Source organism: Peromyscus eremicus, chromosome 23 (assembly GCF_949786415.1).
Source record: "Peromyscus eremicus chromosome 23, PerEre_H2_v1, whole genome shotgun sequence".
In the NCBI taxonomy this organism is placed as follows: Eukaryota; Metazoa; Chordata; class Mammalia; order Rodentia; family Cricetidae; genus Peromyscus; species Peromyscus eremicus.
In genome coordinates, this window is record NC_081438.1 from 32,655,085 (window position 1) to 32,680,064 (window position 24,980).

Sequence of the window (24,980 nt, forward strand, 5' to 3'; positions counted from 1 at the left end):
TTTGTCCCTTGTTGATCTACATTCATTGGTCCAATGTTTACCCTTACCACACCTCCTGCCTACTCCCGAAGGAAGAGGCATTCTGTTGCCATTGCTCTTTGAAGAAACATTGTTTCTAGGAATGCCCTGTTTACAGTCCTTTTTCAAATGATCTTGCTTTCCATATCCAAAACATCTGACATTCCTCAAACCTTTTGAAATTGCTTCTCCTGTCTACATATCATCATGGCCATGAGACTCAACATTGTGTCTCTGATCCAATCCTCCAAGGGTACAGATCTTGCCTTTAACAGCCTGATTATTCTCTTGCATGCTTTATTCACATTCTCAAAACGTGATTTGATTATTATCTGGCTAGTGTCTGAATTCGGGACCTCTTTTTACTGCTGAAGACAGTCTTTGTAAGAAATCCGTGAAGGATTCTTTTGGGCCCGGTATAACTTTTGTGAATGACCCAGTTTTCTTTCCTGCTTCCTCAAGTCTGTCCCATGCATTCATGGCTGCCATGTGACATAGAATTAAGGTTTGGTTATCATATAAACATTGTCCTTGTATTTCAGCATATTGGCCTTCTCCAAGAAGTTGATCCTGGGAAATTTCCACACCTCTAGCCCTCCTTTGACTTTCTATGTTTTTAACCTCATATTGGTTTACAAATGCGGAATGCATGCCATAAGATGCTGTTGCCTCCTTAAACCTTTTTTTAAAATTTTTTATCTTTATAATTTAATTTAATTTTACATATCAGCTACAGATTCCCCTGTCCTCCCTCCTCCTGTCCCACACCCACCCTTCCCCCAATCCACCCCCATTCCCATCTCCTCCAGGGCAAGGACTCCCCTGAGGATTCAGCTCAGCCTGGTAGATTCAGTCGAGGCAGGTCCAGTCCCCTCCTCCCTTCACCCAGGCTGAGCAAAGTGTCCCAGCATAGACATCAGGCTCCAAAAAGCCAGCTCATGCACTAAGGACAGGTCCCGGTCCCACTGCCTGGGGGCCTCCCAAACAGTTCAAGCTAATCAACTGTCTTACTTATCCAGAGGGCCTGATTCCGTTGGGGACTCCTTAGCTATTGGTTCATAGTTCATGTGTTTCTACTAGTTTGGCCATTTGTCCCTGTGCTTTTTCCAATCATGGTCTCAACATCTCTTGCTCATACAATCCCTCCTCTTTCTTGACGACTGGACTCCTGGAGCTCCACCTGGGGCCTGGCTGTGGATCTCTGCATCTGCTTCTATCAGTCATTGGATGAAAGTTCTATCATGACAGTTAGGGTGTTCGGCCATCCGATCACCAGAGTAGGTCAGTTCAGGCTTTCTCTCGACCATTGCCAGTAGTCTATTGTGGAGGTATCTTTGTGGATTTCTGGGGACCTCTCTAGCACTTTGCTTCTTCCTATTCCCATGGGGTATTCATTTATTATAGTCTCTCTTTCCTTGTTCTCTCTCTCTGTTCTTGATCCAGCTGGGATCTCCCACTCCCCTAAGCTCTCTTTCCCCCAACACTTGCCCTTTATTAGCCCCCCTCAGGTCCAGTTTGCTCATGTAGATCTCATCTATTTCTCTGTCATTGGATGATCCCTGTGTCTTTCTTAGGGTCCTCTTTACTAGGTAGCCTCCCTGGAGTTGTGAGTAGCAGTTTAGTCATCCTTTGTTTTACATCTAGTATCCACTTATGAGTGAGTACATACCATGTTTGTCTTTCTGAGTCTGGGTTACCTCACTCAGGATGATTTTTTTCTAGATCCATCCATTTGCCTGCAAACCTCATGATGTCATTGTGTATATGTACCACATTTTTGTTTATCCATTCTTAAGTTGAAGGGCATCTAGGTTTTTTCCAGGTTCTAGCTATTACAAACAATGCTGCTATGAACATAGCTGAGCATGTGCCCTTGTGGTATGATTGAGCATTCCTTGGAAATATGCCCAAGAGTAGTATAGCTGGGTCTTGAGGGAGATTGATTCCCAATTTTCTAAGAAAGCGCCATATTGATTTCCAAAGTGGTTGTACAAGCTTGCATTCCCACCAACAGTGGAGGAGAGTTCCCCTTGCTCCATATCCTCTCCAGCATAAGCTGTCTTCAGTGTTTTTGATCTTAGCCATGCTGACGGGTGTAAGGTGGTATCTCAGAGTTGTTTTGATTTGCATTTCCCTGATGGCTAAGGATGTTGAGCAATTCCTTAAATGTCTTTCAGTGGCTGGGCAGCGGTGGCACATGCCTTTAATCCCAGCACTTGGGAGGCAGAGCTGGGCAGATCTCTGTGAGTTTGAGGCCAGCCTGGTCTACAAAGCGAGTTCCAGGAAAGGCACAAAGCTACACAGAGAAATCTTGTCTCGAAAAAATACAAAAAAAAAAAAAAATTCTTTCAGCCTTTTGACCTACTTCTGTTGAGAATTCTCTGTTTAGCTCTAAAATCCCTTTCTTAATTGGACTGTTGGGCATTTTGATGGATAATTTCTTGAGTTCTTTATATATTCTGGTTATCAGCCCTCTGTCAGATGTTGGGTTAATGAAGATCTTTTCCTATTCTGTCGGCTGTCACTTTTCTTGTTGACCATGTCCTTTGCTCTACAAAAGCTTCTCAGTTTCAAGAGGTAATTGTTTCTCTCAGTGTCTGTGCTACTGCTATTATACTTAGGAAGTGATCTCCAGTGCCAATGCATTCAAGACTACTTCCTACTTTCTCTTCTATCAGGTTCAGAATAACTGGATTTATGTTGAGGTCTTTGATCCACTTGGACTTAAGTTTTGTGCATGGTGACAGATATGGATCTGTTTGCAGTCTTCTACATGTTGACATCCAGTTATGCCAGCACCATTTGTTGAAGATGCTTTCTTTTTTCCATGGTACAGTTTTGGCTTCTTTGTCAAACATTATATGTTCATAGGTGTGCAGATTAATGTCAGGGTCTTCAGTTCGGTTCCATTGGTCCACATGTTGGTTTTTATAGCAGTACCAAGCTTTTTTTTATTACTGTAGCTCTATAGCAGAACTTGCAGTCATGGATCGTTGATGCCTCCAGAGGTTGTTTTATTGTACAGGATTCTTTTGGCTATCCTGGGTTTTTTGTTTTTCCATATGAAGTTGAGTATTGTTCTTTCCAGGTCTGTGAAGAATTGTGTTGGGATTTTGATGGGGATTGCATTGAATCTGTAGATTGCTTTTGGTAAGATTGCCATTTTCACTCTGTTAATCCTACCTATTCATGAGCATGGGAGATCTCTCCATTTTCTGACATCTTCTTCGGTTTCTTTTTTCAGGGACTTAAAAGTTCTTGTCATACAGGTCTTTCACTTGCTTAGTTAGAGTTACCCCAAGGTATTTTATATCATTTGTGGCTATTGTAAAGGATGATGTATCTCTGATTTCCTTCTCAGCCTGTTTGTCAATTGTATATTGGTGAGCTACTGATTTTTTTAAGTTAATCTTGTATCCTGCTACATTGCTGAAGGTGTTTATAGGCTGTATGAGTTACTTGTTCATATTTTTGGGGTCACTCATATATACTATCATGTCATCTGCAAATAGTGAAAGCTTGACTTCTTCCTTTCCAATTTATATCCCCTTGACCTCCTTATGTTGTCTTATTGCTCTGGCTAGAACTTCAAGTACTGTATTGAGTAAGTATGGGGAGAGCAGACAGCCTTTTCTTGTTCCTGATTTTAGTGGAATCGCTTTGATTTTCTCTCCATTTAATTTCCTTAAACCTTCTCAAATCTAACATTTCAACTGGAGTCCAATTATTGTGTACATGTCCTTGATCAGGTAGCTGCTGTACGATTATCAGATAAATTAAGTTTGTTTGTTTGAAAACAAGCTTTCTTTCTGTAACCTTATAATCCAATCATGAAATAATTTCACCTTTAAATTCTTTTGTCTGAATCTGAATTTCTCTATAACTAATTTTAACAGGTTTTTCTAAAGCTTTTTATCCTGGCACTTAAATTGACTATCTTTTTAAATTGTAAAATAAGGATAAGTAAACTAATAATATGCACAATTGATATTATGTACATTCCATCAACATTAATCCTCTCATATAATTGTTTCATTACCAGATTGCCTAATGTTTTATCAAACAAAGACCAATTGCCTTCTATTATAAAGATATTACCCATTTTTTAATTAAAAAATCTTCTCTTTTAAATATTTTCTCCCTCTAACATATCTGATATCTTAATTGACTTATCAAATCTTCTTAGAATGGTAGAAGTCTGAGGGATTTCAAAACAGCTACCTAGCCTGGTTGTGGAGAGAGAGAGAGAGAGAGAGAGAGAGAGAGAGAGAGAGAGAGAGAGAGAAAGGAATCAAGTGCCTAATGTCTACCAGGAGAAGAGAAGAAAAGCTATGTGCCATGTGTTCCGGCTTGAGCCAATTTGGGGCCTGAACTCCAGCTTCCTTAAGCTCCAGTCAGGTGAGTTGGTGATCTGGCTTCAAGCATCTCCAGCTGCGTGTAGCTGCTGCAGCTATGACTGAGTGCAGCTCTGACCACGTGCAGCCAGAACTGACCGATTATAGCTCTGACCAGGCCTGGGGTCTGTTAACTCTGTCTGAGCTGGGGCCTGTAACCCCTGGCTGAGCAGTGTCCCCTAACCACCAATGGTTTTTATAGAATTTTTGCCACGTTGGGCACCAAATGTAGACGAATTTCTAAACAGTTTTGTTAAATAGGAAACAGAGTCAAATACAGAGTTAAAGCCTAAGAGATCAAAGCAAGTGCCATGACTCCCTTTAGCTTACCACTCGCTGTCATCCTTCTCCTGAGAGAGAGACCTTCATCCTGTGTGTCTTGCATTTTATTGCTTTCCTGTTCTGCCTTCTTATTGGCTCTAAGCCCAGCCACATGACTTCTTTGTCATTGCCTGTCTATACAGACCTCCTGGTCTCTATGGTTGGTACTGGGATTAAAGACTCAAGAGTCACCATGCTTGGCTGTGTCCTTGACCACACAGAGACTCTGCCTGCCATGTGATTGGATTAAAGGCATGGGCTGCCATCGCCTGACTTCTATTCCTGGCTTGCTAATAACCTCTGATCTCCAGGCAAACTTTATTTATTAATATACAAATAAAATCACATTTCAGCACGATTAAAGTATCACCACAATTCCGTAATATCAATAGACTTAGTTCACCTATAAAAAACCACAGGCTAACAGAATGGATACGAAATCAGGACCCATCCTTCTGCTGCATACAAGAAACACACCTCAACTTTAAAGACAGACACTACCTCAGAGTAAAAGGCTGGGAAAAAGACTTTCCAATCAAATGGTCTTAAGAAGCAAGCTAGTGTAGCTATTGTAGGGAAAAGGGGCTGGCTAAAGAAATCCACCTTGACCCTGGAGCCCAGAACTAGGAAACATAGCTCAGGGCAGAAAGAAACACAGTTTGGCCCAGTCAGATCAGAGGCATCTCTGTCCTTGGACAACTGACTTGTGAAACCAACCAATCACAGAGCAGGATAGTAGAACCCATGGTTGACTCCACCCCCAAGACTTCCTGTGTAAACTGCCCTGCCTAGTCAGAAAAAAAGGCTGTTCTCTCCACCCTGGTAGAGGCAGTTACTCTCCTGGACTCCTCCTTCCCAAATAAATCTCTTTCTCAAAAGAGTTTTTTGGGTGTGAAGGTCTTCATTCACTGCTATAGAGAAGATCCTGGCTGAGACATCCCCCAGTGGACAAAATAAGGGAGAGCTGAAAGAGCAGAGCAAGGAGGAGCTGAATAGAAGATCTTTGCTGAGACATCCCTCAGTGGATAGATAGATAGATAGATAGATAGATAGATAGATAGATAGATAGAGAACTAATAAGTAACACTTTTCTCCAGAGCTAGAGGAGAATGTTACATTTCTGCAGTAACACTTTTCTCCAGAGCTAGAGGAGAATGCTACATTTCTGCAGGGGTTTCCCCTTTTGTAGAGTGAAGCAAAAGAAGCAACATTTAGGCTGGAGAGGCAGAGCTCTGCTAGGAAGCCCCCTTAAGTGGGGGTTGAGTAAAGCTCAGTTGTAGAGGTTCTCCAGGAGAGGAGCAGGATTGCTATATCCTGTGGGGAGACCATTTCCCATCACACTAGGTATACCTTGACTTTCCTGAAGAGTCAGGATACCCTTCCCTGCTGAAGCAGTTCCAGGCCTGACTCTCCCGAGAAGTCAGAAAAAATTCCCTTCCAGGGTTAGGCTGCTTCTTTGCAGTTTCAGCTGTCAGGGCTGTGCTAAACAGCTCTAGATGTCTGGGATACCTTCAGGGCAGAGCTGTTGTTCTGAGCAGCTTGAGGTGTCCAGGATACCTTGCCCTCCAGGGTTGAACTGTCTCCTTGCTCTTCAACATCGGAGCTGTCTAAGCAGCTCAAGGTGTTGCCTGACTCTGCAGGTAGTCAGAACACCTTTTTCCAGAGTTGTTGCAACCAATTTACCTACATTTTTGGTGCCAAAACCCAGCACACCAAATCCACAGAGTTGCAAAACTCATGTTTTGCAACCAGTTTTCTAACATTTTTGTTGCCAAAACCCAGGACACCAAATTCACAGAGTTGCAAAACTCAAACGATTTGCAACAATTTACTTACAGCTATCTTAATATCTAACAAAATAGACTTCAAACTAAAATCAAAAGAGATTGAGAAGGACATTGCATACTCATCACAGGAAATATCCACCAAGATGAAATTTCAATTCTGAACATTTATGCCACAAATACAAGGGCACCCACGTATGTAAAAGAAACATTACTGAAGTTTAAATTACATATCAAACCCCACATATTAATAGTGGGAGATTTCAACACCCCACTCTTACCATTAGAAAGATCTGCCAGCTCGAAACTTAACAGAGAAATAGGGACCTAACAGATGTTATGACTCAAATGGAATTAATCAATATCCACAGAACATTCCTTTCTAAGAAAAATGAATATACCTTTTTCTCAGCACCCCATGGAACCTTCTCTAAAATCAACCACATACTCGGTCACAAAGCAAATCTCAACAAATACAAAAAAGTTGGAATAACCTCCTGTATTCTATTGGACCACTATGGCTTAAAGTTAGATTTCAACAACAACAAAAATTACAGAAGCCTAGAATATCATGGAAACTGAATAATGCTCAACTGAATCACCAATGGGTCACGAAAGAAATAAAAAAAGAAATTAAAGATTTCCTAGAATTCAATGAAAACGAATATATGACATACCCAAATTTATGGGACACTATGAAAGCAGAGCTAAGAGGAAAATTCATAGCACTAAATGCCCACGTGAAGAAGTTGGAGAAATCTCACATTAGTGACTGAACAGCACACCTGAAAACTCTAGAACAAAAAGAAGCACACTCATCCAGAAGAAACAGATGCCAGTAAATCAAATTGAGGGATGAAATCAATAAAATAGAAACAAAGAGAACAATACAAAGAATCAATGAAAAAAGAGTTGGTTCTTTGAGAAACTCAACAAGATAGACAAGCCCTTATCTAAAATAACCAAAAGGCAGAGAGAGAGAGAGAGAGAGAGAGAGAGAGAGAGAGAGAGAGAGAGAGAAGCAAAATTAGCAAAATCAGAAATGAAAAGGGAGACATAACAACAGATAATGAGGAAATCCAGAGAATCATCAGGTCATACTTCAAAAACCTGTATTCCACAAAATTGGAAAATCTAAAAGAAATGAACAATTTTTTTGGATAGGTAAACCATTTCAAAGCTAAATTGAGACCAGATAAACAATTTAAATAGACCAATAACCCCTAAGGAAATAGAAACAGTCATTAAAAGTCTCCCAACCAAAAAAAAAAAAAAAAAAAGCCCAGGACCAGATGGTTTCAATCAAGAATTCTACCATATTTTCAACGAAGAGTTAATACCAATATTCCTCAAATTGTTCCACACTATAGAAACAGAAGGAACATCACTAAATTCCTTTTATGAGGCTACAGTTACTCTGATTCCAAAGACACACAAAGATGCAACAAAGAAAGAGAATTACAGACCAATCTCCCTCATGAACATAGATGGAAAAATATTTAATAAAATATTGGCAAACCAACTCCAAGAACAAATCAAAAAAATTATCCACCATAATCAGTTAGGCTTCATCCCAGAGACTCAAGGATGGTTTAACATATGAAAATCTGTCAATGTAATACACCATATAAACAACTTGAAGGGAAAAAACCCTCAAGATCATTAGCTGCTGAAAAGGCCTTTGACAACATCCAACACTCCTTCATGATAAAGGTCTTGGAGAGATCAGGAATACAATGAACATACCAAAACATAATAAAGGTGATTTACAGCAAGCCAACAGGCAACATTAAATTAAGTGGAGAGAAACTCAAAAGTGATTCCACGAAAATCAGGAGCAAGACAAGGCTGTCTGCTCTCCCCATATTTATTCAATATATTACTTGAAGTTCTAGCTAGTGCAATAAGACAACAAAAGGAGATCAAGGGGATACAAATTGGAAAGGAAGAAGTCAAGCTTTCACTCTTTGCAGATGATATCATAGTGTACATAAGAGACCCCAAAAACTTTACCAGGGAACTCCTACAGCTGATAAACACCTTCAGTAATGTGGCAGGATGCAAGATTAACTAAAAAAAGTCAGTAGCCCTCTTATACACAAATGATAAATGGGATGAGAAAGAAATCAGAGAAATATCACTCTTTACAATAAGCCACAAATAATATAAAATATCTTGGGGTAACTCTAACTAAGCAAGTAAAAGACCTGTATGACAAGAACTTTAAGTCTCTGAAGAAAGAAATTGAAGATGTCAGAAAATGGAAAGATCTCCTATGCTCATGGATAGGTAGGATTAACACAGTAAAAATGGCAATCTTACCAAAAGCAATCTACAGATTAAATGCAATCCCCATCAAAATCCCAACATATTTTTTCACAGACCTGGAAAGAACAATACTCAACTTCATATGGAAAAACAAAAAACCCAGGATAGCTAAAAGACTCCTGTACAACAAAGCTACCTCTGAAGGCATCACCATCCCTAATATCAAGGTCTACTATAGAGCCGTAGTAATAAAAGCAGCTTGGTATTGGCATAAAAACCAACACGTGGACCAATGGAATCAAATTGAAGTCCCTTACATTAACCTACACACCTATGAATACCTGATTTTTGACAAAGAAGCCAAAACTGTACAATGGAAAAAAAAAGCATCTTCAACAAATGGTGCTGGCATAACTGGATGTCAATATGTAGAAGGTTGCAAATAGATCCATATCTATTGCCATGCACAAAATTCAAGTCCAAGTAGATCAAAGATCTCAATATTAAACCAGTTATACTGAATCTGACAGAAGAAAAAGTAGGAGGTAGTCTTGAACACATTTGCACAGGAGACCACTTCCTAAATATAACACCAGTAGCACAGACCCTGAGAGCAATAATTAATAAAGGACCTCCTGAAACTGAGAAACTTCTGTAAGGCAAAGGACACAATAAATAAGACAAAACGACAGCCTACAGAATGGGAAAAGATTTTCACTGACCCCACATCTGGCAGAGGGCTGAGCTCCAAAATACATAAAGACCTCAAGAAACTAGACATCAAAATAATGTACAATCCAATTTAAAAATGGACTATAGATCTAAACAGAGAATTCTCAACAGAAGAATCTCAAAGGGCCAAAAGAAATTTAAGGAATTGCTTAACATCCTTATCAGGGAGAGGCAAATAAAAATGACTCTGAGATACCATCTTACACCTGTCAGAATGGCTAAGATCAAAAGCACTGAAGACAGCTTATGTTGCAGAGGATGTGGAGCTAGGGGAACACTCCTCCACTGTTGGTGAGAGTGAAAACTTGTACAGCCACTTTGGAAATCAGTGTGGTGGTTTCTCAGAAGATTGGTAATCAATCTTCTTCAAGACCCAGCTTTAACACTCCTGGGCATGTACCCAAGGAATGCTCAATTATTCTACAGGGACACATGCTCAACTATATTGGTGAAATTATTAAGGCCACTCCACGTAGTTAAAAGGAGATTTATTTATGGCATAACTTACAAATTAAGTGATAGGTAGGTCACAGGGTCTGGGGAAGGTGTATCGCAGTCCAGCGGTGTTCTCTGGAGCTCTGCTTGGTCTACCTCCACCATTCAGGGTCCCAGAACCGAGAGAGAGTGCTGGCTCATTCAGATCTCGGGTCTCCAGGTGCCTCCCTTGGCCCCGCCTTGTAGGCGTGACAGTTGCCGAAGTCTCAATGGGGATTGGAACTTCCAGATCAAAGATGGAATGGCTACCCACTACATCTCCCCCTTTTTGTCTAAATAAGAAGGTTCTAACCTAATACAAGACTATATACAAAGGAATGGTTATCAAATATTGTCCAGGAATAATGAGGGATAATGACCTAGATAAGATGGAACTACAACCAATGCAAACAATATCAAGCAAGAAACACATACTAAAATCCAGAGAAGTATAGAGCATAAGTAAATGGCATGTTACAAAGATCATTCCAAAAGGTGTCCTATCCTGAAGAACCTGAATTTAATACTTATTATGTTCTATCTACTAAGTTGTAACTATAACTGCTAGTCTTCAATCTCATCAAAGACCTGAGAAGGAGTATAATGGTACCTGAGAAATGGTAGATGGATGCAAGCAACTTTTGGGAATCTTGCAAGAGTAGACCAAGACAGCTGGCAGCCTGGACAGTCACCTAATGTTTCTCAGCATTGTTGGTGCATTCAAATTGGCTACAAGCCTAGAGTATCTGACAGACCATTTTCAGAAGCAGGAATTCTGAAAGACCATCTTACCTTGTCTTGGCAGAGTACAGTGGTCACTTTCCTTGTGTTCCGCTTGTCCAGAAAGGACAGCATTGCATTTGTACTGTCAGCCGTCCAGGCAAGGGCATTTCTTTGCCCAGTAGGCCATTTTGTGCCAAGAAGACAAACTTCCAAATGGAAATGTCTTAGAAGCCCAACATTCTTTCAGGATCAAATTGGTGCAGCCAGGAGCAATTGTGTCTCATGTCAACAGAATTCTAAGTTATTTAAATGCCATATTCTCTAGGTCTATGAAGTGTTTGAAGATTACCTGTCCATCTGACCTATGTATCTGTAAATTTGGATAACCTAACTAACATAACTATAGTGATGACAAGCATAGGTGACTATAAATTTATAAGTCTTATCTACCAAAATAACCTAAGGACTAAGGCTTCACATAAACAAGGTAAACAGTCTATAAGCAAATGTATGGTAAAGAACAATGACTTCAAAATTGTGACAATACACAAGATATTTATAACAGAGGTAGGAATATATAGTGTGATATGCAATATGACAATAATCTTAAATATATATCAATATACTGAATATCCTAAACAGAAGTAGAACATACATAAAGTATGACAGATATAAATTTACATTTGTATCAATATATAAATATTTCAAATAAGAGTATAAATATATGTACATTATAACAAATATAGTTCTGTATTTGTATTAATATACAAATTATCTTAAACAGGAATATAAAAATAGTTTTCATTTGTATCAACATATAAGAATCCATAACAGTGCAAATTATCTAAGGCTGCTATTTTACTAAATTTGTTTACTAGTATATACAATAATCTACCATAATATCTTATACCTATCCATTCCATTTCTTCTTTTCCCCTTTCTCTCTTTTTTTTAGAATACTGAGTCTAATATTTTCTTCCACCCCCAACCCTATAGCCATCATCCATAACCCTGAGAATTATGAAACCTAAGGGAGAAGGGACATCGTTTTCTTAGAATTGCTTCCTGCTGTTTAGGGGGTGATGTTATCTCTGTTGGGTACTGTGAGAAAGCTCAGATAGTTAAATCTCAGTTAGACTAACTGTAGGTTCTGCAGCAAGTCTTAGAGTAATGGGTAAGATTGTCTGAAATTCTGGCAAGAAGTGTAGTATGATGATGATTACCATGGCATCATTCTGGGTTAGGTAGAGTTGCTGTTGTTGGGGCCCCATCTTCCTTCTGGAGACTTCCGAGATTGCTATTGGAAAAACTTATTTGTTATCAAAATGGGAGGTTTGGATTTAAAGAGGACATAGCATGTAAGAAAGGATTCTGAGAAATCAAGAGTAAGCATGGAGATAATTAGAATCTAGAAGACAATGGTCCCTTTTTATTGGTTTCCTTCTGTCCCACACCAGAGGCTCTTCTGATATGGGACTGAAGAATCTCTCAAACTTTTCTTTTAGCAATATGCTTGGGTTTAGAGAAGGAGTGAGCCAATTCCATCTTCAAAGCCAGCTTGGCTTATAATTGAATTGGAACCACAACTTTTCTAGATTGATAGAGAGATAGATGTTAGACAGTGAGATTTTACCGTGTGTAGATTGGTACCAATAGATTCTTTCTTTCTGCTGTAAACATCCGGATATCCAAGGCCTTATGATTTTTGGAAGATGGGTATTTCCGTTATCCTGGAAAGACAAAAACAGAACCCTACCCCAACCTTTGATTGTTAAATTTTTCTTACAAATTGTAGAGATGTCACATTGGTGGATGATCTTTTACTTCTCCTCATCAAGGAGTTTTTCCTGTTCGAATCGAATTTTTATTAATTTTGTTGATATCCATAGCTTTTCTTCTCCTGCAGAAACAAAGGCAAAACCCCTTCCCCAACATAGAACATATCCATGTTTCCATTCTGAGGTCATCACATCCTTGAAATAAACCAGTTGCTTTAGCTCAGGAGTTTTGTCTGTCGTCCAATGTCTCTCCGCAGCTGTTGTTCCTTTCTCATCAGCTTTGAGAAAATTCAAGGTTAATAAAGGACTATGAAATCTATTTCTAGGAGTCATTGTTACCTGTTGCTGTTTATTTAGCATATCCTTAAAAGTTTGATTGGATCTTTTTATGACTGCTTGGCCTGTGGGATTGTGTGGTATACCTGTAACATGCTTTATATTGTAATAAGCAAAGAATTGTCTCATTTTATTGGAGACATATGCTGGGGCATTGTCTGTCTTAATTTGTACAGGTATTCCCATGATGGCCATAACTTCTAATAGGTGTGTAATCACAGAATCAGCCTTTTTAGAACTCATAGGAGTTGCCCATTGAAATCCTGAATAGGTGTCAATGGTATGATGTACATACTTTAATCTTCCAAATTCTGCAAAGTGAAACACATCCATCTGCCAAATTTCATTTCTTTGTATACCTTTTGGATTGCTCCCTGCAGGTAATGGAGTTTGGTTATAGATGGAACAAGTAGGACATTTTTTCACAATATCCTTAGCCTGTTGCCAAGTGATGGAGAAATCCTTCTTCAAACCTTTGCTATTTACATGGTATTTCTTATGAAATTCTGAAGCTTCTAGCATATTACCTATTAGTAACTGATCAATCTCATCATTACCTTGTACTAGAGGTCCTGGCAGACCTGTATGGGATCTGATACGCGTAATATATATATATATATATATATATATATATATATATATATATATATATATATGATGTTCCCTTTTTCTGATGATTTCCTGCAATTGTATGAATAATGAAGTTAATTCTGTATTATCAGGAATAAATTCAGCAGTTTCAATGTGTAAAACAACTCTCTCTGCATATTGAGAGTCAGTGACTATATTGAGGGGTTCTGTGAAGTCCATCAGTACCATAAGAATGGCATACAGTTCTGCCTTTTGTACAGAGCTGTATGGACTTTGTACCACTTTACTTAAGTCTCCTGATTTATATCCTGCTTTCCCTGATTTATTTGCATCAGTATAGAATATGAGGACTCCAGAAATTGGCTTTTGTTGTACAATGTGAGGAAGGACCCATTCAGTCTTCTTTATGAATTCTATTCTCTTGCTTTTGGGATAGTGGTTGTTAATCTCTCCCAAAAAGTTACTGCAGGCTCTTTGCCAGTATTCATTATCTTTCCATAATGATGAAATTTCCTCTTTAGTTAAAGGTACTACAGGTCCATTCCTGTCAACTGGCGAAGTCTCAGTTTACCTTTTTGAATCAAATCAGAGATCTTTTTCTATATAAGTCTTTAATTTATTATTTGGTTTATGTGGTAGGAATATCCATTCCAATATAATGTCTTCCCTCTGCATTAAAATACCTGTTGGGGAATGTCTGGAGGGGAATATGACAAGAATGCATTTAAGTTCCACACAATCCACATGTGCTTCTCGAATTGTCTTTTCTACTAGAGCCAATTCCTTCTCAGCTTCGGCTGATAATTCTCGTGGACTATTTAATTCTATGTCCCCTTCTAGAGTATTAGCCAAATTTTGTAGTCCATCTTTGGGTATTCCCATGATACCCAGTAAGTTGGAAATGCTTCCTAATAACTTTTGAAAATCATTAAGAGTCTTCAACCGATCTCTCCTTAGTTGTACCTTTTGGGGTCTAATTTTTTGTAGCTCTATCTTATACCCTAAGTAATTAATAGAATCTCCTCTTTGTATTTTTTCAGTAGCAATTTGCAGTCCCCAGCAAGGCAAAACTTTTTTTTACTTCTTCAAACATGCTTTCTAATGTATCTAACTTTGGATCAGCTAATAGGTTATCATCCATATAGTGATAAATTATGGATTGTGGAAACTTTACACGAATTATCTCCAATGGTTTCTGCATAAAGTATTGGCACAAAGTAGGGCTGTTTAACATTCCCTGTGGGAGGACCTTCCATTGATATCTCTTGACTGGCTGAGAATTGTTATAATTAGGTACTGTGAAGGCAAATTTTTCTCTATCATTTTCTTGTAAGGGTATGGTAAAGAAACAGTCTTTTAAGTCAAAAACTATTATAAGCCATTGTTTAGGTAGCAGAGAGGGCAAGGGCATCCCAGTCTGTAGGGAGCCCATTCGCTGAATTACTTTATTCATAGCTCTCAGATCTGTCAGCATTCTCCAATTACCAGACTTTTTTTTAATTACAAATACAGGAGAATTCCAAGGGCTTGTAGATTCTTCAATGTGTTGAGCATTTAACTGCTCTTGAACCAGCTGTTCTAAAGCTTGTAGCTTCTCTTTTGTTAAAGGCCATTGTCCAACCTAGACAGGTTTATTAGTTAGCCATTTTAAAGGTAAGGCAGAGAGTTCGACAGCAGTCGTGCTCTGTTTGTGAACAGCCTGAATGGTTGGTGCCTGATTTTTATAGCATGCCATGATATTGTTCCTAGAAACATGCATTGGTCTGTATTCCTTTTCTGAAAGTGTAGGAATTTTAATCTGGGTATTCCACTGTTGTAACAGATCTCAGCCTCAAAGATTTACTGCTACATTTGCTACATATGGCTTCAGCCTTCCTCTCTGTCCTTCTGGCCCTATGCATTCAACCCATCTCGAACTCTGTTTTATCTGAGATAGGGTGCCAATCCCTAAAAGTTGGACATCTACCTCTTGAAGAGGCCAATTTGGATGCCATGATTTTGGTGTAATTATAGTCACATCTGCACCTGTGGCTACCAGGCCCTCCATAACCAGGCCATTAATTCGAATTCTAAGCTTTGGTCTTTGATCATTTATGGAAGTCTGCCAAAATATTTGTTTTATAGTGTTCTTTGTAAACTGTGATCCACCCATCAGAGCTGTTTTATCATCCATTGCAGTATCGGTTTTTACATTAGGCATTGGTTTATTCAGTTGTCTTGGAGAGGAATTTCTTCCACAGTTGCTGGGAATGTTCGTACTACATTTGATTTGGGGGCCTGCAAGAGGCCCCCTGAGGCATTTCCCGCCAGTAAAGGGTTACCTCGTATATCTATTTTTGATCTGCACTCACTGGTCCAATGTCAGCCTTTGCCACACCTTCTACATAATCCAGGAGGTGTTTGGGGTCTCCTGTTTAGGCTATTCCTAAAAGGAGTACTTCTAGGAGTACCCCATGTACAGTTTTTACTTACATGGCCTGGTGTACCACATTTAAAACATTTGGTAACACGGGGCCTTCTTTCACCTCTGGGATTTGTCTCTCCTATCCAAGCCTCATTACTGTAGTTACGAGACTCAACACCATTAGTATACTGAATCCATTCTTCCAAGGGAGCTGATCTGATCTTTAATGGTGTAAGTATTCTTCTGCATTCTGCATTAGCATTGTCGAACGCCAAGGACTCAGTTAATACTTTTCTTAATTCTTTATCTGATACAGCTCTTGTTATAGCTGTGTTCAGTCTTTGTAAAAAATCAGTGAAGGGTTTGTGCGGTCCCTGAAATATCTTTGTGTATACCTCAGTTGGTTTTCCAGGTTCTGGAATTTTTTCCCAAGCATTTAGGGCTGCTGTACAGCATAGGGATATTGTATGCTCATCATAAATGGCTTGTACATTCCTGTCAGCGAAACATCCCTCACCAAGTATTTGATCTTGGGAGATCACAAAACCTCTGAGTTTACCTTGTTGTTCTAAATTTTTTGCCTCTTCTCTCAACCAGCTTTTCCACTGTAGCTGCTGACTATATTCTAGAACAGCTGAAATTAACTGATGCCAGTCATCTGGGATGATTCTATGTGAGGTAGACCACAAATTTAACAATTGTTTTACGTATGTGGAGTGTATCCCATACGTAACTACTGCTTCCTTTATATTTTTAAAGTCCCTTGTTGAAATTGGTTGTAATGTATATGTATTATATGGCTCGGGGTGTGTGTCATCCGCTGGCTTCTCATGGATGATAACAGGATAAGCCATTGTGTGAGAACCATTTGGAGATGTTACAACCTCTATGGTCTTGCCCTTCTGCTTATTTGGTCCCTTGTCATGTTTACTGAGAGTTTCTTCTAAGGCCTGCAAATGAGCACCTAGGGTCTGTTCTAGGGAGTGAACCTCCTCTCTGGCAAGGGACTCCAGATTTCTCATGGAATCATAGAAGTTTTTATGTTCCTCAGAAACACATGATTCCATGGACCTTATCTTATCAATTAATGATAATCTTTCTTCCTTATATAGTGTCTGGAGAGTTAGTGTTCTGTCCATTAAATATTCACATTTATTATCAATAAGATCAATTTTTGGTACAAGCCTGTTTTGTAAATCCTGATCAACAGATTCCAGTGAAAGAATCTTTTTCTGTACACTTTCATTGCTATCTCTTAAAGCAGATTCCAGAGAAAGAATCTTTTTCTGTAAGCCTTCATTGTTATTTTTGAAAGCCTGTAAATCCTGGTTAGCAGATTCCAGAGAGAGAATCCTTTTCTGTAAGCCTTCATTGCTCTCGCTTAAAGCCTGTATCAGTCCCAATAATGACTCATCTTTGTTCTTGTTATTAAACTAGTGTTTGAACACTGTGTGGATTATTACGATGAATGCCAAAATGGTACAGGAAGGTCGTATATTTCCAGGAAGATGTCATTCATCATACAGGCAAAAAGGTTTTCAAATTCTTGTGAGGTAATGTTGTCAGCCATATTACAAGAATTACTCAAAATTTGTTAGTCAATTTTAAGGTGTAAAATTATCAGGTATTTTTACTTACCTTTTGTGGTTTTGGGGGGTGTAGTATCACTTTTCAGCCAGCAGGTGGCATTGGTACAGCTCCAAAGCAGGGCCTGCTGGTGATCTTGGCTGACTGCAGCTTGCTGGAGTCAAGATGGAGGGAGCCAGAGCTGGCACTCAGGAAGCGGGTGTGTGTGTGTGTGTGTGTGTGTGTGTGTGTGTGTGTGTGTGCCTCTTTCGCTGGTCTGGGGCTAAGCTAGGGAACTGAGACCAGACTAGCTGCTCCCTTTTTCGGGAATGGAACCGTGTAGGCGTTCCCTGGTTATATGGAACTTTGAAGGCGGGTTTAGGTATCCCGCTAGCCGGGGAGGAGGCTGAGGGCAGAAGCCACCCAGACCTTTGTAATTTGCCCCACGTGAGCGCCAGATATTGGTGTAATTATTAAGGCCACTCCACGTAGTTAAAAGGAGATTTATTTAATGGCATAACTTACAAATTAAGGGATAGGTAGGTCGCGGGGTCTGGGGAAGGTGTGTCACAGTCCAGCGGTGTTCTCTGGAGCTCTGCTTGGTTCACCTCCACCATCCAGGGTCCCAGAATGGAGAGAGCGCCAGCCGATCCAGATCTCAGGTCTCCAGGCGCCTCCCTTGGCCCCGCCTTGTAAGCGTGACAGTTGCCGAAGTCTCAATGGGGGTTGGAACTTCCAGATCAAAGCTGGAATGGCTACCCACTGCATATCTCTTTGCAAAGGAAAATCTGAGTTTCTCCTAGGGAGTCTCACAAGGCAAATAAACAGCTTTTTAGAGTAAGATGTGATTCCAGCATTAGATGGGCAACAGAAAACAAACTCAATAGAATGTTTAAATGTTTCTTGTATCATAGTATACTTTCATGACTTTTCCTCTTTCACGTTTTACATTCTATCTTGTATTTTATTTTATATTACATATATATTTTTTAACTCCCTTTTTACCATACAGTTATATATTAACTATTTACCCTTTGTGTACATATTATGGCTCCCAGTTAAGTGTTTTATGAGATTCTAGAGCATATGAACAAATGGGTTCTTGTGTCTGTGTTTCTTGTGCTTTTTCTTGGGCAAATTTCCTTCTGTTTGTTAATTTTTTCCATTCTGATGTGTTAATTTTTGTTTTATATTGACTATATTATTATGTTATATAAATTATACTATATTATATTTTATTACTATCCTTTAGATGCTTGTTGGTTTTCTAATGATAGAAAGAAATGGGGTTGCTTCAGAACAGAAGGGAGATGGGTGGAGCTGGGAGGTGAAGAGGGATGGAAAACCAAAGTCATGATATACACTATAAGAAAAAAATTATTTTCAACAAAAGAAAAAAAAAAAGATTTTTAAAAATGTCATAAAAACACATAATTGAAAATCAGTGAGGTCAGCTTGGCAAATAATGCAAAAACAGAATTATGAGACAAAAATATTTTAAGATATTACTGATTTTAACTTCATTTTTTATTGAAAATAGATTTTGCTTTTATCCTGTACTTTCTGATCATGGTTTTCCCCCCCTCAGCTCCTTTCTGCTCCTCCCCATCTCCCTCTCACCTTAATCCGCACCCCCTCTCATTGGAAAACAGCCATATAAAATAAATAAATAAATAAATAAATAAATAAATAAATAAATAAATAAATAAATAAATAAATAAATAAAATAAAAAACAATCCAGAATAGGACAGACAAACAAAGGACCAGAAAATAAAGGTAAATCACCTGTTACGTAATTTTGTGTTACCATCTGTTCTTCAGCATGGGGCTTGCCCTGGTTTTTTTTTTTTTTTTTTTTTTAACATCCGTTTATACACAATTGGAGAAAGGTAATTTTCCCATTAATTTCCTAAACAGATCTGTCTCTGCAGTGATTATTGAAGAAGTTGGAACTTCTTAAAGCAACTCAGTTATGAGAAAGTCATCATAAGAGAAGTGAGAATTTCATACCTCTAAAATCTGGGTATTACAAAAGACTAAATTAGAGACAGTACAGCAGTATCATGTTACAAACACCCTGAATTTCAGATCCACTTCCAACATCTAAGAGTAGTATTGGGATGATCTGATTGATCCCCACTACCACATCCCATACTTTCTGATCTGCCCTAGTAAACACACTACCTCTGCTCTTGTTCAGATCCACATCATGTATATGACTTTCCCCAGCAAAAGATAGCCTAGATGCAGCATACTCTCAAGGCACTATGAGCCTGCCTTACACAGCTTACTGTCCAGAATTCTGTAACCTTGGTGCACATTACTTTGACCTGTTTGTGTTTACATCTTGTTTGGCTTCCTAGTTGACAGAACATTTTAAAATATTGTCTTATTCTGCCATCATCTTAACCTGCAGCCTGTCCATGTGAGTATAGTTACAAAAGCCCAGACAACTAAAATTAGCTCTCTTGGGACTATTATGAATGCATGGTCTACCTTCAAGATTTTACTTAATCTGGATTACATAGCATGATAATTTTAGTTTTGGTGAGACCTGGGATTATATATATATAATATATTGTAACATATATTATATATATATATTTATATAAAATCTCATAGAAACAGGATATTCAAGGTAGAAAATCCAGTGCATTAAATTCATAGAAATGTTGCACATGAGTCCTCTTCATCAATAATTACAATTCCTCTCTGGTGGTCGAGGACAAGAAACTACCAGTTTTCTTTGTCTTTCATATTATCCACTAAGGATATAATTAGAATCCTAATATTTTAATCAACACATCCTTTGGATTTTATTTCTACTATGTCAAAACCAGTCAAAGGAATGTTTTTCAGGAAGCAACATATGTATATATTGTGAGACTGCTGAATCTCAACATATTCCTATTGGTGAAGGAGGAGGTTGTAAGGGAATAGGAAACCAGATTTCCTCTGGTGATACTTCCATTTTCTATATATGAAAGGGAGAGAGGTTGAGTCATTCTTCTTTCAAAGGGAAGTAGTCAGGCATGCCCTCATGTAACCTTATGTACTCTGCTTGGGACAGAGAAGAGAAAGAGCCTGGAGTTAACACAGGTATTTTTGAAACTCCGAGTTTCATCAGGAATTCATTGTAAAACTATTTAGAAGTGAGAGAGGACTTTAAACCAAGATAAACAGGTTATTGACCATAGTATTTCCCAACTTTTGATGCAGGAATAAGATTGTTCTGATGCCAATGTTATTCATCATATTTCCAATTAATTTTTCTTTCAGCTTATATTTGGGTCATTTGAACTATCCTGAATGACCATGTCCAGTTCTGTCATTTCTGTCAGACAGTCCCCATGGGTGCATTTGTCATTGGATATTGTCTCCTTGATGCTTACATCTATTTGCTCCTCATGGTGATGATGGTCTTCACACTTGACCAAAGAGGTCATTTCAGAGTCTATCCAAATTGAGAGGAGAGAGATGGACAGGAAAAAAGCGTGTATGGCTCTTGCAAATATGACTACAGTCACCCTGCTTTTCTCTGTAAACACTACCTTGAAAATTCACCTGTTGCAAGCATTACTATCAAATGTGATTATAATTTACAGTGACCCCAATTCTCTAAAGGGTTTAATAGTTACTTTATCATATGTTTTTTTGACATAGAAAGTCTGGGTCTTGAAGTCACGATGACATGCTCCTGTACATCTTGATTGGCTCAGGTATGTTCATTTCATTAGAGTTTCACACTGTCATGCAGTATGTGCATTTTGTGGCTCACAGTCTCCATGAGATGACTCTCCATCAAGTACAGATTCAGCTTCCCAGATGTAGGGAAGGAATGTCTCCCCATGGCAGCTAAATTCTCTGTCTCTCTTTTAACTCTAGCTGTGTGACATTCTGCTGTATTATGAAAGCATTCAAGACATTATTTTACATATTAGTATGTTTTACCAAACTGCATTGGAGAGAATTTTTGTAATTCTCTGCACAAAATTCAATGCAGAATCATGTGTCAGTGTCTCTTCTGAGTTGGGTGTCATTTGTTGGGTGTAGATTAAACATATCTACAGAGAGTAGATGTATTTAAGTAAATATCTAGTCTGATTACAAATATTTAAAAAAATTCCTCATAGTGATATCTTCAGTGAAATTTGAAAATCCCAGATTCCCAAAATATTTCTCATAGCAGATATAGGAGAACTAAACCCTCACATATCAACATGCTGGTGAACACGACTACAGTTGTTTTCAGTTTAGTTACCTTTTGGACACCAACACACAAGTTTTGTACACTAAACTCTGACTCTAATCCTTAAATAAATATGAGAAGATAGCTCTTCAAGGAAGCATAAATATGCCTTAGTCAACATTCATGGATTATTTGAGGTTGTTATTTTATGAATGCTATATGTCCGCATTGACTGACATTCTAGAAACAGGGATTATTTGAGGGTATTTTATCAATGCTATATTTCCACACTGACTGAGGTTCTAGACATATAAGGATAGTTCTATTCTCTGATGTAATCATTTGTTTACTATCATACCTATTTGGGTTTTAGTTTCATTTTAAAGACATTTAGGAATTTTTCTTAATTGTGCGTATCTGTTAGGTGTCACTCTGTCCTGAATATCATTGGAACTTGCATTATTATTTATCATTACCCTCTTTAAACATATATTCAGTTTAAAAATCATGCTGGTGACAGAGTGGGTTTTGATTGGAATTTGATCCAAATTATGATATTCTCTATCTCTCATTCTCTTTTATTTTTGTTTTTCAAGAAACGATTTTTCTGTGTAGTGTCACTTCCAGATTTTGAATAAAGTCTTAGACTAAAGACCTAAATGGAAAATTTTCTCCAAGTGCTCCATGGGGTAAACATGTAATTTTGTCTGAGCATAAGATAATATGACCCATAAGACCCTTATAGAAGTGGGTTCATTCTTATCTAAGAGCACTGAACTGCACATAAATGAAAATGTTTCTGAATGGAATGCCCTTTGGTGGCTTATTCAGAACCTTCCAAATAAACAATGGAACAGACTTTAAAGCATCTGAAGTTTTTTTATTGCAGGTCAATGTAACTGATTATTTTCCAATATGTTTCTTCATAGTGACTTATTTCATGTTAAAAATACAGTGTATGTTTAGAAAAATTTCTGTTGCTGTCAAAATGCTTGACAAGGCGATTAGTTCAACAACCAGCTTAGGAAATACTAGTGCATGACCACTTGACCTTTGATTTTAATTCTTTCAAAATCTTAACAGGAGGTGGGAATAGGGGGTGAGCTGGGGGGAAGGGGAGGGGGGCGGGAGGGGGGAGAACAAGGGAATCCGTGGCTGATATGTAGAACTGAATTGTATTGTAAAATAAAAGAAAAAAATCTTAACAATTTCAACTTAGAGAAGGTAGGAATTATTTTTCTCATGTTTCGAGATGCAGTTATCATGGAATGAATATGCAGGAGCCAGAGAAAGAAGAGTCACAGGCTTCTACAACCATGAAGCGTGGAGCAAGTATGATGTTGCTTACAACTATTTTTGTATCTTTTAATGTCAAGTGGATGTCTATGTGGAGATGTGTTCTCATGAGTTTAAGCACTCAAGAGTTCAGAAGAGAATTCTGGAACTCTTATAGGTTGTATTTTATGAGTCATTAGATGTGGGTAATGAGAAGAAAAAAAACTCAGGTCCTCTGTGTGAGCAGTAGATGCTCTTAACTGCTGTATCCTTCTCTTTACTTCTTCCCTGCCAGTTTCTTTTTCATTTGATGTGGGACAACAGCCAGTAAAATGATTCCACCTGCTATTGCAGTGTATCTTCCCACATCTAGTCCCCTAATATAGAAACTACCTCACAGAAATGCCTAAAGATTTGATTTTATTTTGATCATAAATCTTGTCAAGGTTACTCTAAGTTTAAGCATCACATGCTGATCACTTCAGTAAAAAGAAAGCACACAAGCAACAGCTATCTTGAGTCACAACATGACCTTCTACATGATTCAGTGAGCTAATTTGCTCCCACTTGGTTGTATCTCTTAATATTTCCACAACTGTTCAGTAGAGTCATTGTCCTAGGGACAGTCTTTCAACTCATGTACAACTATCTGGCATTACTTATTGATAAATAGCATGGAAACATAATATGTATTTTAGATATAAACACTTGTCCCTTGACTGTTCAATATTGTTGAATCCATAGTAATATGAGCATTTGTTAATATATATGTAATTCTCAGGTTCCTTGCCCGAAGTGCAGGGCTGTGGTCCAGGATTCAAAAATCCCCTGAAAATGGGAAGCTTGTTTGTTGCTTTGACTACACTCTTTGTCTAGACAATGAGATCTCCTATGTGCCAGTGTAGTGTAATTCCCACTGGAAACATTTCTATCATTTAAGACTTGGACCTTTGTTTCTGTAGTTTCCTGATTGTCAGTTGTTTTTTGATTCTCCCAAGGTGTCAGAAAGGTTGAGTTTGATGGCCAGTGTCTATGTTTTTGATGTCCTATAAGGAGCAACCAGCAGAAACCATATTTACAATTTTTTTTCTGAATTTACATTACCTTTTCAAAATTGAGCTCTTGCATTACACAATGATACTAGGGTCAAATAATGTTTATTCAACATAGTTCAATAACTCGTAACTACATAAAGAGAAAAGATATCACTAAATGCAGAGGCAGTGTGAGTAAAGACAGAGGAACAGAATAAGCTTGCCCCATTTATGTTCCAATAAAAAGAGTGGCTGTATCTATCAGCAATAAATAACAGTAGACCATTTGCAATTTTTCACTGTAGGTGCTGTATTCTTACAGTCTGAATCAATGAAGGGGCATTGAATTACACTCTAGAGAGGTTGGAAGTGGCTTGGAAAAACTACATCAAAGCATATTTGGGGTTCTGTTCCCACTGTGGCTCTCTACTGTCTTGGCCAACACTCTTACTGTAGTTCTGGCTTTCAAGATCACTTGTCCTGGGCTTATGAGGAGGTGACTCATGATAACAGGGGCCCTTAATTTCATTTTTGGCATCTGCACAGTTATCCAGCTTGTGCTCTGTGGAGTTTGGCTGAGCTCCTCTGCTCTCATTATTGACACAGATGTTCATGTTCTGACTATGACCACACCATCAGTGTATGCAACAAGGGCTCAGTTGTTACTTTCCACTGGGACCTGGAATACATTTGCTCCATGACACTTGGGAGCTAACGTACAACCTTCAAGTCCAGGAAACTGTCAAACACATTCAATGCAGCCAAGTTCCTGACATTCTACTCGCTGTTGTTCTTGAGTGTGGGATTCACCTTCCTCCTTTCCTACCACAGCACCAACAAGAAAGTCACAGTTGGGCTGAGTTCTGTCATGATTCATAGGAGAGCTGGCTCTGTCCTTTGCCTGAGGGGAGCAGTTTCAGTGGCCCGGACCTACCGGTTCAGATACCACACATACCTCACATGCTGGGCCTTAGGTTGGCTCTCCCTAATATCTACCCCATCTAGGACCTACTGTAGTGTGTAAAAGGACTGGTCCTGTGGAACAATAACTGTAGGATCTTCATGACGTGGGGCAACAGCATGATATCCTAG

The 24,980-nt window shown here is 38.6% G+C and overlaps 1 pseudogene; it reads left to right on the forward strand.

The window, feature by feature from the left end:
* Positions 1–22,831: 22,831 nt before the first annotated feature.
* The window catches only part of LOC131897922 (vomeronasal type-2 receptor 116-like), a 40,653-nt pseudogene continuing 38,504 nt past the window's right edge, over positions 22,832–24,980 (forward strand).